Source organism: Engystomops pustulosus, chromosome 6 (genome assembly GCF_040894005.1).
Source record: "Engystomops pustulosus chromosome 6, aEngPut4.maternal, whole genome shotgun sequence".
NCBI lineage: Eukaryota > Metazoa > Chordata > Amphibia > Anura > Leptodactylidae > Engystomops > Engystomops pustulosus.
In genome coordinates, this window is record NC_092416.1 from 146,083,091 (window position 1) to 146,102,560 (window position 19,470).

Sequence of the window (19,470 nt, forward strand, 5' to 3'; positions counted from 1 at the left end):
ACCAGGCCCGTTGATATTTTTTAAAAATATATTAAAAAAAAATTTAATACACCTGTACAAAAAAAAAATCATTTTGCAATATTTTGGCGCTGATAACTTTTTCATACTTCAGTGTACGGCGACAGTATGGCTTTTTGATCACTTTTATAAAAATTTTTAAGTTGCAAAATGGCATGGCCGCCTGATTCGGTGATGGTGCAGTGACACACTGGGGCTCATTTACTAAGGGTCGCGCTGTGCACTTTTGTTGGACAGTGCACCTTTTTTGGGGCTGTAACGGCTTGCATAAGTATTTAAGAAGTGTGTGCGCTGGGATTGTGGTGAACGCTACCCTTTTTGTGGCACAGCTGTGCTAGCTTCCATGCGACACAAATTAGGGGACGTGACATTGGACAGTCCAAGTGATTTGGTGCGAGCGTCGTATTTAACTTTTAAATTGTGTCACACGCCCTATGTTAAAGGTGCACCACATGAAAAATATGGTGAACTCTGGTCCTGAGCGGGGAAGTGACACATTCATGATTTCAGGTGCCCGATCTTGGTGAATCACCGCAGGTTGCATTATAGACGGACATTGCACTTTCTGTGAACGCCGATGACCCTGTAAGTAAATGTGCCCCACTGTGTACTCGCCATCGCTGAGCGCCATAAAAGTCTATGAAGGCTGGCTGAATGAGCCCAGACAGCAATTTATGAGGATCAGTGAAAAACGGATGCCAGACAGATGCAGATTGCCTGAAAAATAAAAACTGCAGAAAATAACTATTTTCACAGCATTGATTTGGTAGCGTCACTATGCATGGGAGTACTTTTTTCTGGTTTGTAGATGCAGACACCATTTGTTTTGGCAAAAAAAGAGCAGAAACAAATGGCTGTGAGGGAGATGAAAATCTACCAAAAGTAAGTATTTTTTCTGCAACCATCCCTTCACACGTTTCTGTCGGCAAATGTTGTGTTACTACTCTTCCAAGTCTTAATATACGTGTTTTATGACTGTGAGCAGGTAAGTGCCGCACTGCGGTAGGTTATCCTGCTGTATAGAGCCCAGTAGACTTCCCAGCATGCCCCGCGGGCTGTGTAGTTCAGTGCTGCGCCACAGCCCCTCACAGCAGAGCATGAGGCAGTGTCCCGCCCGCCGCTCTCCTCCATAGGAAGCTATATAAGGGCCAGGCCCCGCCCCCCCCGGCCTGTGTCCCGCTCCTGCGCTGCGGCCTCTGCTCTCTGTGTGTGACTGACACTGCACGGTAATGCGCTGCCGCCTTCCCGCCAATATGTGGAGCGCGGCACAGCAGGGCGCCGGGGCGATAGATGTGTATGGGAAGTGAATGTGTCGGGTTGTCGCTGCACCAAATATTGTAATGTCATGGGGGAGCGATGTACAATGGTATTTGTATCTTGTTTGGGATAAGAGCAATCAAATTGTCGGGGTATTAGAAGTGCACAATAAGGACACCAACAATGTCTTTCTCCTGTTCTTGTCTCTTATGAGAAATGGAGGCTGATGATGCTGGAGGCTTTGAATGTGATGTGTTAATCAAAAGGAGCAGAAGAGTTGTATGGAAAAACTACATTACTGTGACCAACATCCCTGACAAATGTACAGAAAACTGCTGCCTATTATTGACTCCGGCTCTATGCACATGTCTGCAAAAGATGGGGAAGGTCCCATTCTGGCCCAACTCGGTTCTCTTAGGGTGATGGCACACGTGGCGTTTTGAACGCGTTTTTGGGCCGTTTTTAAGCAGTCCGTTAACCCCTTAAGGACACAGCCATTTTGTAGCTTAAGGCTCAGCCCGATTTTTTTGGATTCTGACCTGCGTCGCTTTATACGGTTATAACTTTTGAACACTGTTACTTATCAAAACGATTCTGAGATTGTTTTTTCCCCACATGTTGTACTTCATTTTAGTGGTAAATTTTGGCTGATAAGTTTTGCGTTTACTTACAAAAAAAAGCAAATATGATAAATTTTTTGAAAAATTTGCCATTTTCGAAATTCAAAATCATTGCGTTTTCAGGCAGATAGATTTACCACCTAAATAAGTTGCTGAATAACATTTGCCATTTGTCTACTTTACATTTTCATAATTTTTGAAATGTCTGGATAATTTATTTTGATGTCACGCGGCTTACAAAAAGAATATCGCTTTTCCGGATTTTCAGAATTGACTATTTTGGGGATAAATACAGTTTTGAATGAAATTTTACATATTTAGCATCAAAACCCCCTATATAACCAACCCATTTTCAAATCTGCACCCCTCAAGCTATCAGAAACCGCTTTTACGAAGATTGTTAACCCCTTGAGATCTTCATAGTAATTGAATCAAAATGGAGGTGAAATTTAGAATGGTCATATTGTTCCCTTATATGTTCATTTAGCACTAAAATTTACACATTTCCAAAATATAAAAAGAGAAAACCCACCATACAATTTGTTCTACAATTTCTCCTGAGTGCAGCGACCCCCCACATGTGGCTGTGACTTGTGTTATGGGGGCACAGCGAGGCGCAGAAGGGAAGGAGCACCCTGCAGCTGCCAGGATTTTAGTTTCCTCATTGGCCCCTTTTGAAGGCTATAATATTTTCGCTTTTTCGTTATTTGGGCCATGTGATGCCATTTTTTTTGCGCGATGAGATGCTTTTCCCATTGTTACCATTTCGGGGTTGGTATCACCTATTGTTGAAAATTTTGGAACTTTTTTTGAGGGCAGGAGTAGAAAAGCATCAATTCTGTACTGGATTTTTTACTCTTTTTTTTTTTTTTTTTTTGGTGTTCACCGTATAGACTAATAATGATATTATCTTTATTCTATGGGTCGATACGATTACGGGGATACCAGACTTGAATATATTTTCTTACGTTTTACTAAATTTGTCAAACAAAACCCTAATGTGGGGAAAAATCTATCATTTATGTATTGCCGTCTTCCAAGTGGCATAACATTGTTACTTTTTTGGCTACGGAGCTGGTTGATGGCTTATTTTTTGCGGGACATGTTGTACTTTGCACCAGTATCATGTCGGAGTACACATGGTTTTTTGATCACATTTTATAGCATTTTTTGTGGGATTGAATAGCTAAAAATCATAATTTTTGGAAGGTTTATAGCAGTTTTTTTTTATGGCGTTTATCGTGGGGGTTCAATAATGATTTACTTGTATTCTACGGGTTGTTACGGACGCGGTGATACTATATATGTGGGGTTTTTGTTATGATTTAGACTTTTTTTGGGGTTATATGTCTCTTTATATGTTATGGGGGTTTGGGGCATTTTTATTGATTTATTACTTTATTTTTTATTGAATAACATTTTTTTTTTTACTTTTTCACTTTTTCCACCATGGGAAATGACCAAGCAATCATCTGATTGCTTGTTCATGATAATACTCTGCAATAATCATGTATTGCAGAGTATTATCAGTGTCAGCCTATGCACTTGCATAGGCTGGCACTGTGCCAGTAAGATGACGTCACAGACGCCATCTTACTGGCAGTGCCTGCAGGCTGTGCTGGGGACCAGATCGGACCCCAGCACTTCCATAGCAGCGATCGGTGCCCCCCGAAAACGGTTCGGGGGGGGCGATCGTGGGGGAAAGACACCCCAGAGACATGTTAGATGCCGCGGTCGTGCTGACTGCGGCATTTAACGGGTTACACACCCGCGATCGGAGCCGACTCCGACCGCGGGTGTTACACTGGGGTGCCGGCTATTAGTTACAGCCGGCACCCCGTGTTTCCCGATGCCGGTTCGGCTCTGATCCAGAGCCGAGCCGGCATAATCGCCGTGGTGGATATATCCGCCACTGAGCGCTAAGTCACTGCGCTCCGTGGCGGATATATCCGCCACGGAGCGTGAAGGGGTTAAAAACCGCATGTGTTTTTGACAGCTTTGACCAATTATCTTAATTCAAACTGATCAAAAATGCATGCGTTTTTTGACGGACTGCTTAAAAACAGCCCAAAAACGCATTGAAAACGCCACGTGTGCCTCTGTCGGTCCAACCTAAGGACTTTAGGGCCTCCGTGCAGGGAGAAGCAGTGGACAGCCAGCACCCTGCTCTAACAGTCTAGATCGGAACTCCGATCCAGCTGTTAACCCCTTTGATCCCACGGTCAATGCTGTGAATCTTGGATTGATGTACCTGCAGAGGGGACTGGCGGGCTCCCTCTCCTCCTGGCAACCCGCGATCCGATCGCAGGGTGCTGTCTTCTTAGCCACACAGCCTAATGAAGGTCCCTGGGTCTGTCAGCGGCATCTTCGCCGAGCAGATGCCTGTCAGCCTATGCATTTGCCACTAGACTGCCACTTCTAATGCACTGGGATACATGGTTATTGCAGTGCATTAGTATAACAAGTGATCACATAATCAATAGTTCATATGCTAGTAATGTGAAAATAAAAAAATAATAAAAATGAAAAATAAAATTCAGCAAAATGTTCCAAAAGCCCCAAAACACATGTTAAAAAAAACACAACGTTAGGTATCGGCGCGTCCCAAAATGTCCAATCTATAAAGATATAAAAACGATTATTCCTGGAGGTGAACCCCGTAATGAAAAAATAAAAATGTCCAAATTGACACTTTTTTGCCGTTTTGCAACACATGAATAACATAATAAAAAGTGATCTAAAGGTCGTACAGTCCCCAAAATGGTAGCAATAAAAATGACATCTTAATCAACTCCGTTCTCCTAAGTCAGAAAATGGTAAAGGTAATTTTTTTTTTTTTTTTTGGGGGGGGGGGGGGGGGTACATAAGTTTTAGATTTCTTGGTAAAATAAAAACACCTAATAAAACTTTTTACATTTGGTTTCCCTGTGATCATACCGAACCAAAGAATATAGAAGAAATGTTATTTGGAGCGCACAGTGAAAGACGTAAAAACAGAGCCCTCAAGAAAATGGCGCAAATGCGGTTTGTTGTTAATTTTACCATATTTTGAATTGTATCTCCACTTCCCAGTACACTGCATAGAATTTTCTGGGCTAAGGATTTTTGCTACCTGAGGGCACGTTCACGCCTGGCATTGGTTACGTTTGGAAACGCAATCCAAAGGTTCCACTCGTGATAACATATTTTGGTAACATTGTGTTCCCAACACGTTAACTAAACCCGAAGTAAATCCAATCTTACCTCAACATGTGATTGCTGGTGGAGCCTTTGGATTGTGTTTCAAAATGCCACGTGTGAACGTGGCCTCGGGGTCTCTGCAAACACATCATGGCACCTGAAAACTATCCTGCCCTACAAAAGCTCAATGGCTCCTTCCCTTCCACACTTTGCCATGTGCCCTGACAGCGGGCTACATCCACATATGTGGTGCCCAATATATTCCTGGATGCATTTTCTACTTTTATTCAGTTAATGTGGGTAAATTTTGCGGCTATGTATTAATGATAAATATTAGTCAATTCCAAATCAAACTTCCATTTTGTTTGAATTTTTGTAAAATACAAGAAGGGTTAACAAGCTTCCTACCTTTTTTTTTTTTTTTTTTTTAATAGTTTGAGGGGTGAAGGTAATAGAACGGGACACTTCTAAAATGACGCCAACACAGATAGTGAAACATGCTGGTTTGGAAAAATAGGCCTGGTCATCAAGGCGCAAATGAGCTGTTGCAATGCGTTTTTAACCCCTTACCGAGGAGTGCTTCGCGTGTGGGTACGTGGAGAGAGCTCACGGGCTGTAAGTCTTTGCTGCAAAGCCGTCGTTTTAACCCATTCATTACCCATATAAGTATATGATAGGATCAATCAGACAACCTAGGGCTAAAGTACCTTAGGGGGTCTGAAAAATACTGAAAGTAAAAGTTTAAAAAAGAAATTATAATTAAAAAACCTAAAAATTAAAATTTGTCTGATCGATCAAAATATAATAACGGGTTTTCACTGCGCTTAACCCCGTAATAGAAAATAGCAACCCAAAGTCGAAAATGGCACTTTTTTGCCATTTTGAAAATTTTTTAAAATTCAATAAAAGTGATCAAAAGGTCTTACAGTCCTAAAAATGGTAGCATTAAAAACTTCATCAAAAGTCGCACAAAATGACACCAGCCTCAGCTCCATACACAGAAGTATGAAAAAGTATGATATTTGTATGTGCCTATGATGTGTAAAGCGCTACGGAATTTGATGGCGCTATATAAATAAAGATTATTATTATTAATACCACAGCACAGCAATAAATACCTCCCCAGCAAGCCAATGCTGCATTCAGAGCAGACAATAATAGTGCAGACCCCAGAGCAGATAATACTACTGGAGATCCCCAGAGTCTAAAACTAACAATATTGGAGACCCAAACAAGACAATACTGGAGACAAACAATCCTCTCCTTTCCTGGCTCTTCTCTGTGTCCTGCACTGGTTGTGTGCAGCGTTATCAGGACCGGAGCAGAACTGCACCTGGAAGCAGTAAAGCTGACAAGTACTCATTATTCCCGGGCGCTCTTCTCTGGGTCCTGACCTCGACTGTCTTGGAGCGCCAGTAGAGGACCCGGGTGCAGTATGACCTTCTCAGCTGCACTCACTTCTACCTCCTGCACTAATGATCTGCCATCAGTTATGGACACGATTGTGGCCTGCACCTCGATCCCCCTTTTAGTTGAGATGAATGTGGCTGCTTGAGACACGTTTACACTCCCGCATGTTTTTGCAGCATCTCCTAATATCACATATAAGTATGATGCTTGGAGTCCCGTTGACTGCACGGTGTATGTTATCTAAAGTGTGTCTCATGTTCATGGACTAAGCACATATGTGTTTCATCCACTACTCAAATGGAAATTAATATAAACATTACAGAAGTCATATGACCCAATAACCAAATTTAGGCAAATAAGACTAATGAATATTTTTATCCTTCAAGTACTTTATTAGAAGACCATGTATGACACTGAAGAAGAATACCCGCTGCCCACGCTGTATGTAGGAGACCTACATGAAGATGTTACAGAAGCCATGTTATACGAAAAGTTTTCTCCAGTTGCCCCTATATTCTGTCTCCGAGTATGTCGTGACGCCTCTACACGCCGATCCCTTGGCTATGCCTATATTGGCTATCAGGTGCAAGCAGATGGTGAGTGGTGGCTTTCAGAGCTGCATTTTTTGACAGTCTTTCTGTGCAGTTAATAGGTACCCTGGAGGTATAATTTGTAGACTAACTGAATATATAATGTATATATATCTTTACATTACTAATATTTGTTTTGTTTTTTTTAGCCCAACGTGCTTTGGATGCAATGAATCGTGAGGTCATTAAAGGCAAGGCGATGCGTGTTATGTGGTCTCAGGAACACCCTTGGGTCTTGTAATAGAGTTTAGGGAAAGTATGCATTAGATGCTATTCCTCTTTAGTACAGTCTCTTGAGACTGTACTAAAGAGACATTGAGACATTTTCACACCCCACATTTTGAATCTTTCTACTAATTTGGGAGTTATTACATGTTCCAAGTTATTTTTCACCAATATCCTAGGCATTTACATTGCAAGATGTATATCTACAACATGATAATAACACAGAGAATATTTAGTTAGTCACTGTTCAGACTGTCACCGTGTGATTCCGATTTTCTATATTCCATCCCGGCTTTATATTTTTCTCAGTTTCTGTACATCTGTCTGCTTCAAGGCAAAAAATGCAGTGGTGAATGTGGAACTGATCCTGTCTTTATATCTAGTAGCTCTTTAGTTTTTTTTATTATTGTTTTTACTGACCATTATTCTGCCTAAGGTTTGCTTCTGTGTTTTACATGTGGTGGTAAAAAATAATAAAAAAAAAAAGTTGTTGATGTACTCAAACTTGTTTAGTTGCACCATACATTACACAGAATACTTAAAACATGTAATAGTTGAAGCTAAATAAATAATCCATGTTACCTGTGTCGTGGTGTATTTTTTGGAGGTTGGAATGTTATGGGTGTGATGACTATGTTGTGTGATCACCACAATGGGGAGCAGGGTATTGGGTTGTATCAGGATTACATTTTTTTTTTTCACATAAGGGGTTTGCCCATGAAAGAAAATTCTCAAATTTCAGTCCCCTAGTGATGTTTACACAATAAAGATCATTTTTAAAAAAAATTGCCCTGCAATTTTACCCAGATTTATTTCTGTTTTAGCTCCTATCACTCCCTAGGCTGGTCAGTGTAATATTCCAGAGTGTGGGCAGGGACTGTCTAAGCCACTGATGGCGAACCTTTTAGATCCTGAGTGCCCAAACTTCAACCAAAAGCCACTTATTTATCACAAAATGCCAGCACAGCAACTGAAGCAGTAATTTATTTCTCCTTGTTCTTTGACAACTTTCAATCGTTCAGCCTCCTAAGGACACCAACACAAGTGAAAGGAGGAGGGCAAATTCGCCTATCATTGTAGGAAGATTCTTTGAGTTCTGTCTGGTGAAATTCATGCTGGGGTTATGGCCCGAGTGCCGCCTCTGGCACCAGTGCCATAGGTTCGCCACCACTGGTCTAAGCAGACACTCCATAATCCCTCTGTGCTGTGCGCTGACAATGTGGTTAGATTATCAGGGTACTGGTTTTTATACACTTTCATTTAGCTTCTGAACATTGTACTAGTATCAGACACATAGACAGATGAGAGATGATGAGATCCATGTGATGTATATAACACATGACATTCTTAGCTCCATCACAGCCATAACATACACTGTGAGCTCTGCTGTGCCTCCATCCCCCTCCCCTGAATAAAGACCTTATCTTGTCTGTAGCTTTACTCTCCTCATGCTGTTGTGTGCCGGCAGGAAGTCTCTGTGTGTGAGCTCGTCTTGGAATGCAAGGCTGGAGCGCAGAGACAAGCTCAGTGCAGCATCAGACAGGGGAACTATCTTTCATGCCCGACCCTAGACTTCTGATTTAGGGTTGGATCCCGGGGCAACCGAAATTGTGGACACCAGGACTGATAGAGGCAAGTTGGAATTATATCTGTGAAATGCTGTATTTTTGTAAATAACCGAATTAGAGAATGTGTTATTTTGTTTTCCAGAGTATATTTAAGAATCTTGTCTTCGTGGGAATACCCCTTAATGACCTGGCCCTTTTTTGTTTTTTCATTTCCATTTTTTACTCCCCACATTCAAAAATCTACTTTTTATTTTTTACTCGTAAGGAGCTATGTGACGGCTTGTTTTCTGCGTAACAAATTGCACCTCATAGTGATGGTATTGAATATTCCATGCCGTGTACTGGAAAACTGGAAAAACATTCCAAATGCAGTGAAAATGGTAAAAAACTGCATTTGCACTGTTTTCTTGTGGGTTTGGATTTTTTATTGAAATTTTTAATATTTTTCAAAATGGCAAAAAGTGCCATTTTCGACTGTGGGCGCTATTTTTGTTACGGGGTTAAACGCTGTGAAAAACTGTTATTATATTTTGATTGTGCATTTTCGGACGGGTCGATACCCAATGTGTTTATGATTTTTACTGTTTATATGACTTCTATGGAAAGGGTGGTGATTTGAATTATTATGTTTTTTTTTTCATAATTTTTTGTTTTTGACTTTACTTTTTTAATTTTTATTTTCAATATTTTTCAGACCCCCTAGGGTACGTTAACCGTAGGTTGTCTGATTGATCCTATCATATACTGCCATAATACAGTATGGCAGTATATGGGGATTTTCCTCCTCATTCATTACAATGTGCGATTAGCACTGTTATTGCAATAGTTGTAACTGGACAACTCCTTTTACATCAAGAATAATCATAGATTGACACAGACTATACAGCAGTGATGGCAAACCTTTTAGAGGCCGAGTGCCCAAACTGCAACAAAGACCCGCTTATTTATCGCAAAGTGCCAACACAGAAATTTAATTTGTGATTTATACTCCCTTCTCTGTCACAGTTTTCATTGATACCAGCCCCTGAGGACACCAGTAAAGCAGAAAATAGTCCCAGGTAGAGCTGTCACTTTAAAATACTTCTGTACACAGCAAGTCCTGGGCTGTCTGGGACTGCAGGAAGATACCTGGAGTCATCTCTGGTGATGGCCTGAGTGCCCACAGAAAGGGCTCTGAGTGCCACCTCTGGCACCAGTGCCATAGGTTAGCCATCACTGCTATACAGTATACTACTCCTCTCAATTACTATGAAAGGTTGGCATAAAGGAAAATTCATGTTGTGCAATATGCATGCTGGAGCACACAGATATATTGGGACTGCTGCAAATTCCAGTATTAACCACAAGAGGATGTAGTTTTTAAGTGATTTTTTAGGAAGACTGGTGATAATACAGAATTGGAAAGAAAGTAAAAGACCAAAAGAAAAGGCATGAGTTACTATATGAGAAAACCGGTGGTAAAACTCTAAAACAAGGCTACGTTTACAGGACCGTAAATGAGGGCTGTGAGCAAGCTGCAAAAAATGGTATCAAGCTCACAACCCCCATTGAGGTCTATTGTAAATGGTCGATGGTGCAGTAAGCACACTGATTGGGACATTTATCTTAGAGAGAACCTGTCATTCTGATTTGGGACACTGTATCAGGTTTTGTTTTACGCATGTAAAAACAAAAAACATTCATACTTACCTGGACACATCTGACCCACATCAGCAGCTCTGCCAGCTGCGTGCCTCTTCTCGCATTGCTATGTGAAGCCTGGAAGGCAAAAGTCGCAAAAAAAAAAAGAGGAATGAAAAAAGTTTGATAAACGACACCCTTTATTGCAAAGTAAGTAAGGCTACGTGCATATGAGGATGTGTCCTAGCTGTAGAAATACAAACTATAGAACAGGTCCTATTCCTACTCATTTTTGGGTCCAGAGCAGTCATTTTTGATGGTCATTGATGTGTGAGCGGAGCACCACCCCCAGATGACATACGGGAGTCCATGGGACCCTTGTTTGTGTCCTGTATACCTGCACAGGTCTAGTTCCTGCTTGGATTGCTTTCACTGCAGTCTCTCATTTGCTCTGGAGATGGGAAGGCTGAGCGTCTCCATCCGGGCCAAAACAAACGGTGTCCCTTTTATGTGCATAGTCCAGTGCGTGTAGCCCTAAGGGTACGTTCACAAGTGGCAGTAACGCATGCGTTTTGTAAATGCAACGTTAACTGCTATGTTTTCAGGAAAATCTCTTCTCAGCTGTTCTGATGCGTACAAAAATGCATGCGTTACTGCCACGTAAAAACGTACCTAAAGAAGTTGCGGGAGCTATCGTAGATATGTAATATATATCAAAACAATTGGAGCAACATCAATATGGAGGCCAAATTTTAAATTTATAACCCTACATATCAATTACACCAAAGGTCTCATGCTGGTAAATCACATGGTATTATCACAAGCAGTGTTCTATACTGTAAATAGTAACAATCACTTATATGGGTAACATGGAGAGCATAGAAATAACAGATAATAAAGTGCTTGGTGCAAATACTCTACTGCTGTATCATCGCATAGCTTTAAAGGGAACCTGTCGCCAGGAGACCCATTTTTAGCACTCCCCCAGTCCCCACAGAGCATAGTACATAAATTGCCAAAGTGTTTTGTATAAAAAAATAGGTTTTACAGAAAAAAAAGATATGTTATATTGTACCTTTCATTAGCATCTGCTGTGTGACTAGGCACTCATCCCCTGGGAGTGGCTGGAAAGGTAGTTCCATCCTTGGGAAACTGCTCCTCCATGTGTCCTCTTCAAATATATGAATAACTCCCATCACTCGGGATTGGCTGTAGAGGAGCGGGGGGCGTCGCTAAGCCAAGTTATGGGTGTTTTCATATATTTGAAACAGGAGCTGTTTCCCAAGGGGGGGGGGACTGCTCCTTTCCAGCCACTCCCAGGGGATGAGTGCCTAGTCACACAGCAGATGCTAATGAAAGGTACAATATAACATATCTTTTTTTCTGTAAAACCGATTTTTTATACAAAAACACTTTGGCTAAATACAAGACCATGAAAGAGTATTTAGTGCATATTATCTGCACACCGCACACGCCTGCCTCTGCCCGGATAACTGACACCCCGATGCGCGTTTTGGCACTCTGCCTTCGCCTGGGGGTCCTGATGTTGTTGTGTGTCCCTCCAGTACAGTGTATTTGTCCAAACTCCTTTCTGTGTTGTATTTTTTAACATAATAAAATGTTGATGTTCTTTGATAAAAAACTGTGGTTGAAGTCTGTCTTTTTTGTGTAGGATGTAGCTATGTAGTATACTGGAGTCTCATAAATTGGTCACATAATTTTTTTTATTTTCTCCTCTCTGGTGTAACTCCCATTGGGCAGAAGGGGGTAATTAAGGAAGGGTGGGGATGTAGAAGAATTTACTTTGCAATTGATAATATGGAACGAAGTTTGCTGCTCCTGGAGCACAAACTCTCTGGGGAAGATGGGTGTGTGGAGGGAAGTATGGAGGTGCAGACTGAGGGGGCAGCTAGTTGGGTAACATGTAGAAGGCGGGGTAGAGGGAAGAGTTGTAGGGAGTCTAGTCCTGATCTGGTACACCCCAATAAGTTTGCCAGGCTGGCGGATGAGGGGGATATCAGCTCTGGGGTAGCAATGCTGCAGAAAGACGTGGCCGCTAGCAACCAGGGGAATGTCTTCTCCAGTAAGAAGGGTAATGGGAGCACAGGCAAGGTCAGACAGGTGCTGGTAGTGGGAGATTCCATTATTAGGGGAACACACAGGGCAATCTGTCACAAAGACCGTGCATACCGAACAGTGTGTTGTTTGCCGGGTGCTTGGGTTCGGCATGTTGCGGATCGGGTTGACGGATTACTGGGAGGGGCTGGTGAGGAACCAGCGGTCATGGTCCACATTGGCACTAATGACAAAGTAACAGGTAGGTGGAAGGTCCTTAAAAATTATTTCAGAGATTTAGGCCATAAGCTCAGGGCAAGGACCTCAAAGGTAATTTTCTCCGAAATACTGCCTGTACCACGTGCCACACCAGAAAGGCAGCAGGAGATCAAGGAGGTAAATAAGTGGCTCAAAAGTTGGTGTAGGAAGGAGGGTTTTGGGTTCATGGAGAACTGGACTGACTTTTCTGTCGGCTACAGGCTCTACAGTACGGATGGGCTGCACCTCAATGGGGAGGGGGCCGCTGTTTTAGGGGAAAAAATGGCTAGAAGGTTGGAGGAGTGTTTAAACTAGAGACCTGGGGGGAGGGCAACTACACTTGGGCAAATAGACAGTGTACATAGAGAGCTGGGAAGAGTCATAGTCCATGGGGGAGGAAGGGGGGCTGGAATGAGATTGGGGAATAAGGACAAAAGGAATACGGACAGGGAAAACTATATAAAGTGCATGTACACAAATGCCAGAAGCCTCACAAACAAAATGGAGGAACTGGAACTCTTGATGTTGGAGCGGAAATATGATATAGTGGGTATCAGCGAGACATGGCTGGACAGTAGCTATGACTGGGCTGTTACTATAGGTGGTTATAGTCTTTTTAGAAAGGATCGTATAAATAAAAAAGGGGGAGGGGTTTGTTTATATGTGAATTCTCGCCTCAAGCCTGTCCTGCGAGATGACATCAGTGAAGCAAATGTGGAGTCCCTATGGGTGGAGATAAGAGGAGGGAAAAAGAATAATAAAATATTACTAGGGGTTTGTTATAAGGCTCCAAATATAATGGAGGCAGCAGAGGAAATGCTGATAAGTGAAATGGATGAGGCTTCAAAGCATGGTGAAGTACTTATCATGGGGGACTTCAATTACCCAGATATTGACTGGGGGGCAGAAACTTGCAGGTCCTTCAAAGGCAGCAGGTTCTTGTCAACAACAAAAGACAATTACCTGTCGCAACTAGTCCTGGAGCCAACAAGAGGGGGGGCACTGCTGGACCTTATCCTTACCAACAGACCTGATAGGGTATCAAAACTACAGGTTGGGGGGAACCTGGGGAATAGTGATCATAATATTATTGATTTTGTATTATGCTTTACTAAGAGCGTTAGTGAAGGGGCAACCAACACTCTAAACTTCAGGAGGGCAAATTTTCAGCAACTAAGGGAAGACCTTAAAGGCATAGACTGGGATAATGTTCTCAAAGACAAAAGTACCCCCCAAAAATGGGACTTTTTCTTATATATTCTGAAAAAGTCCTGTGAGAAACACATACCTTATGGGAAAAAGCATAAAAGGAACAATAAAAAGCCAATGTGGCTAACTAGTCTTGTAAGGAAAGCAATAAGCGAGAAAGATAAAGCGTTTACGGTGCTAAAACGTGAAGGTAGCGATGAGGCATTAGAGGATTATAGAGAGAAAAATAAATCCTGTAAAAAGCAGATAAAGGCTGCAAAAATAGAGACTGAGAGAAATATTGCCAGGGAGAGCAAAAATAATCCCAAATTATTTTTCAAGTATATAAATGATAAGAAACTAAAAACAGAGAGTGTGGGTCCCCTTAGAAATAACATGGGGGTCATGGTGGAAGGAGATGAGGAAAGGGCCAATCTACTGAATGTCGCCTTCTCAACTGTCTTTACCCAGGAAAATCCCCTGGTGGAAGACACAATGAGGAATAATGTTAATTCTTTTTATAATGTCAACAGTTTAACCCAGGAAGAGGTACGGCGCCGCCTCGCAACCACTAAGATAGATAAATCACCTGGGCCAGATGGCATACACCCCCGGGTTCTGCATGAATTATGTACGGTGATAGACAAACCGTTATTTTTAATATTTGAAGATTCACTGAGGACTGGTTATGTTCCACAGGAATGGCACATAGCAAATGTGGAACCAATATACAAAAAAGGATCAAATAGCGATCCTGGAAACTACAGACCCGTGAGTCTAACTGCTGTGGTGGGGAAAATATTTGAGGGGTTTATTAGAGATGCTATCCTGGAGTATCTCACTGTGCACAACCTTATAACCCAGCGTCAGCATGGGTTTATGAGAGATCGGTCCTGTCAGACTAATCTGATTGGTTTCTACGAGGAGGTAAGTTCAAGACTGGATCTGGGGGACGCTGTGGATGTTGTATATCTGGACTTTTCAAAGGCATTTGACACTGTGCCACATAAAAGGTTGGTATATAAAATGAGACTGCTGGGAATAGGAGAAAATCTGTGTATTTGGGTAAGTAATTGGCTTAGTGATAGAAAACAGAGGGTGGTCATTAATGGCACATTCTCAGATTGGGTTGATGTTACCAGTGGAGTGCCACAGGGGTCAGTATTGGGGCCACTTCTTTTTAATATTTTTATTAATGACCTTGTAGTGGGTTTACACAGTCAAGTTTCAATATTTGCAGATGATACTAAGCTGTGTAAAGTAATAAATACTGAGGTCGATAGTTTAGCATTACAGAGGGATTTGTGGAAGCTTGAGCAGTGGGCAGAGAAATGGTTGATGAGGTTTAATGTAGATAAATGTAAAGTTATGCACTTGGGCCATGGAAACAAAAAGTATAATTATGTTCTAAACGGTCAATTACTTAGTAAAACTGAAGCTGAAAAGGACTTGGGGGTATTGGTGGATGGTAAACTTAATTTTAGTGACCAGAGCCAGGCGGCTGCTGCTAAAGCAAATAAAATAATGGGATGTATCAAGAGAGGAATAGATTCTCATGATAAAGACATAGTTTTGCCCTTATACAAATCCCTGGTCAGACCACACATGGAATATTGTGTACAGTTTTGGGCACCAGTGTATAAAAAGGATATAGTAGAGCTGGAACGGGTGCAGAGGAGAGCAACCAGGATTATTAGGGGAATGGGGGAACTAGAATACAATGACAGATTAAAAAATTTGGGATTATTCAGTTTAGAAAAAAGACGACTGAGGGGAAACCTCATCACAATGTACAAATACCTGAACGGACAGTACAAGGATCTCTCCAAAGATCTTTTTATACCTCGGCCTGTGACCAGGACAAGCGGGCATCCTCTACGCCTAGAGGAGAGGCGATTTTACCATCAACATAGACAAAGGTTCTTTACTGTACGAGCAGTGAGACTATGGAACTCTCTGCCGCAGGAGGTTGTTATGGCGGACTCTATGTACATGTTCAAGAGAGGCCTGGATGCCTTTCTGGAGAGAAAAATATCATGTGTTATGGGGATAAAACATTTATTTAATTCTTAAAGGTTGGACTTGATGGACTTGCGTCTCCTTCCAGCCTTATATACTATGATACTTATATATAAGAATATACTTACCCGTATATACTCGATTATAAGCTGACCCAAGTATAAGCCGAGGCACCTAATTTTACCATAAAAACATGGGAAAACCTATTGACTCGAGTATAAGCCGAGGGTGGGAAATGCATTGGTCACAGCCTCCCCATTTATATAGCCTGCCGGATCCTGCCCCATAGTATATAGCCAGCACCTGCCCCCCAGTATATAGCCTGCCAGCCCATATCCCCCAGTATATAGCCAGCCCCTGCCCCAGTATATAGCCAGCAGCGGGGAAAGCCAGAAAGGTGAGTTTTTATATTTTTTTTACCCGACTATAAGCCGGTTTGGGTTTTCAGCACATTTTTTTTTGTGCTGAAAAACTAGGCTTATACTCGAGTATATATGGTAATTATCCATTAGATAAATGTATAGGGGGAGATTTGTCGGATCATGTGGCTGGTTCTTGTCACTATAGTAAGTGACCATTTATGGCTAAAAGATTGCAGGGCTGCAGCAGAATCCTACACCAGGCCCTGATTTTATACCAGCGCAGCTGGCATATTGCAGCAAAGACCCATCGCTAACATCCGCGGTTGGTGCGTGCTCTGATCGTGGGTCTTACCCTCTTGTATGTAAGCCGCCATCTTTATTGAAATCGAGGTGCTCCCACGAACGACATCGGGGGGAGGGGGGGGGGAAGCGATCGGTTGCCATGACAGCCTTGGGTCTTTGTCAGACCCGAGGCTGCATGGTTTCTGAAGATTTATTACAATGAGCCAGTGGTACAGTTGTATTGCAGTATATGGTAGGAAGTATCAGACCATCTAGGATTAAAGTAATAGTAAAAAAAGAATAAAAAAAAGTTTAAAAATGTAAATATAAAAAATACAAATCACCCCTTTCCCTAAAACTGATATAAAACTAAATAAACAGTAAAAATCACAAACACATTAGGAATCGTTGTGTTCCAAAATGCCCGATCTATCAAAATTGAAAAACTGTTGTCGGCGGTGAACCACATAACATAATATAGCTCCAAAATGTCCGAAACACGACTTTTACACCTTTTTACATCATATAAAAAATGTAATAAAAATGATCAAAATGTAGCACAGTCCTTAAAATGGTAGCAACGAAAACGTTGGCTCATTTCGCTAAAAAATGACACATCCCCGAGCTCCGTACACCAAAGAATGAAAAAGTTATCAGCATCAGAAGATGCCCATTTTCCTTTTCGTACACATTTGTTTAATTTTTGAAAATGTATAAAAAAAAAATAAAACCTGTATACATTTAATATCACCGCGATCGTACCGAACCAAAGAATAAAGCAGAGGTGTTATTTGGAGCGCACAGTGAAAGTCGTGAAAACTGAGCCCACAAGAAAGTGATTTTTCCACATTTGGTATTTTTTTCCCTCTTCCCGGTACACGGAATAATAAATAAAATCAATGAGAAGTAAAATTTGTTATGCACAAAATAAGCCCTCACACAGCTCTGTACACGGAAAAATGAAAAAGTTATGGATTTTTGAAGGTGGAGAGCAAGAAATGAGCAAAAAAACCCTGCGAGCTTAAGGGGTTAAAATAAAATACACTCAGCAGTTCCAACAAAATTATTTCGACCTAGTCTAAGGCCAGCAGGATATGAAAACTGGTTGTGTACAAAGTGCACATGACTGCGCCAAATGCTAAACCTTTACAGGGTGCGGTCACATGTGGTGCTGTACTTGCCGTTTGGGGGCGGGACTTGGCCCGATCTTGCATGCGTTTTCAGTGAAACACAAGCAATAACTGACCCCCATGCAGTGTCTTGTATTGTTTAGATGCAAGAAGCCGGGTCCTGGGTAACAATCGCATATGTGATCGGGCCAAGGCCTGCCCCCAAGCGCTAGCGTGTGTGTAAGGGTGATGGCACATGTGGCGTTTTGAATATGTTATTGGCCCATTTTTAAGCAGTCTGTTAAAAATGCATCCGTTTTTGACAGGTTTGACCAATTATCTTAATTCACACTGGTCAAAAACCCATGCATTTTTGGATGGACTGTTTAAAAAACAGGCCAAAAACGTGTTCAAAACACCACGTGTCATCACCCTACAAGCTAGCGCAACGTATGCCCACACCCTGATGGATCTGTGCCCTGTTCTAGTATCCGCCCATTGATGATCCATTTATAGAGCAAGTACTGGTCAGAACCTTATTTTTGACAAAAAGGACTATGAAAGAGGTGAATATCTATCAAAATGCATTTTTATTTTAGCTACTTTAAACACCCCATAAGTGTCTATCCCAATAAGCCTTTCTGTTGGAAGACCTTTGTCTTCATATACGTGTTTTATGCCTGTGAGCAGGTAAGTGCCGCACTGCTGTAGGTTATCCTGCTGTATAGAGAAGGTTAGTCCCAGCATGCCCCGCGGGCTGTGTAGTTCAGTGCTGCGCCACAGCCCCTCACAGCAGAGCATGAGGCAGTGTCCCGCCCGCCGCTCTCCTCCATAGGAAGCTATATAAGGGCCAGGCCCCGCCCCCCCGGCCTGTGTCCCGCTCCTGCGCTGCGGCCCCTGCTCTCTGTGTGTGACTGACACTGCACGGTAATGCGCTGCCGCCTTCCCGCCAATATGTGGAGCGCGGCACAGCAGGGCACCGGGGAGATAGATGTGTATAGTATTTTACTGTCTGGATAGTGAATATTTCGGGTTGTTGCTGCACCAAATATTGTAAGGTGATCGGCTAATTTTACCAAAAATCTTGAATTTTATTGGTAAATGCTGTGTTTTGCACCTAATATGTCTGCTGAAGGTGTATAATGCGGTTTGTATCGTGTCTGCTCTGTTTGGGATAAGTTCTACCGAAGTTATCACCTTTGTGCCTTTGGAAAATGGTGTCATGGATGACCTGATGTGCTGATCTATGGGAGCTGTATGGGAAATCAGACCTTGTGATCAAGATCCCTGCTAGATGTGCAGAAATATAGTATACTGCCTTTATTTTATCTCAAAATAGTGATTCAGTCTGCGTTCACACTTTGGACTTGGATTCAGTTATGAAATGTGCAGGTGCATCAGGGGAAACTCCTCCCTGAAGTTAGTGACCTATCACTTAACGTTAAAAAAAAAAAAAAAAGGCAAAACACATTTGGTCTCTTAGACCGTGGTCACACATACCGCTGGGCGTCAGTTCATAACGCGACGCTCGCGCACTTGGGACGATCCTCGGCCTGAACGCACATGCGTTTCCAGAGAAATGCATGTGATCGGGTTATCATTTGCATGCGTTTCCCTGGAAACACAAGTGCGTTCGGGCCGAGGTCCGCCCCCTGTGCGAGCGTCGCGTTATGAATGTGGCGTGTTTGGTCCGTTTTTAAGCATGTTTT

General features: G+C 42.2%; 1 protein-coding gene across 6 annotated transcripts in view; it reads left to right on the top strand.

Annotated features, from left to right (window-relative positions):
• The first annotated feature begins 1,088 nt into the window (after positions 1-1,088).
• PABPC1L (poly(A) binding protein cytoplasmic 1 like) overlaps positions 1,089-19,470 on the top strand; it is a 39,830-nt gene continuing 21,448 nt past the window's right edge. For 2 of the 6 annotated variants that reach the window (XM_072111661.1, XM_072111666.1), the window contains exon 1: positions 18,545-18,688. The gene's annotated coding sequence lies outside the window, so the exon portion shown is untranslated. Of the gene's footprint in view, positions 1,245-18,543; positions 18,689-18,708; positions 18,820-19,470 lie in introns of those variants that run through there. The other 4 variants (XM_072111665.1, XM_072111667.1, XM_072111662.1 and 1 more) reach the window with 4 other exon arrangements.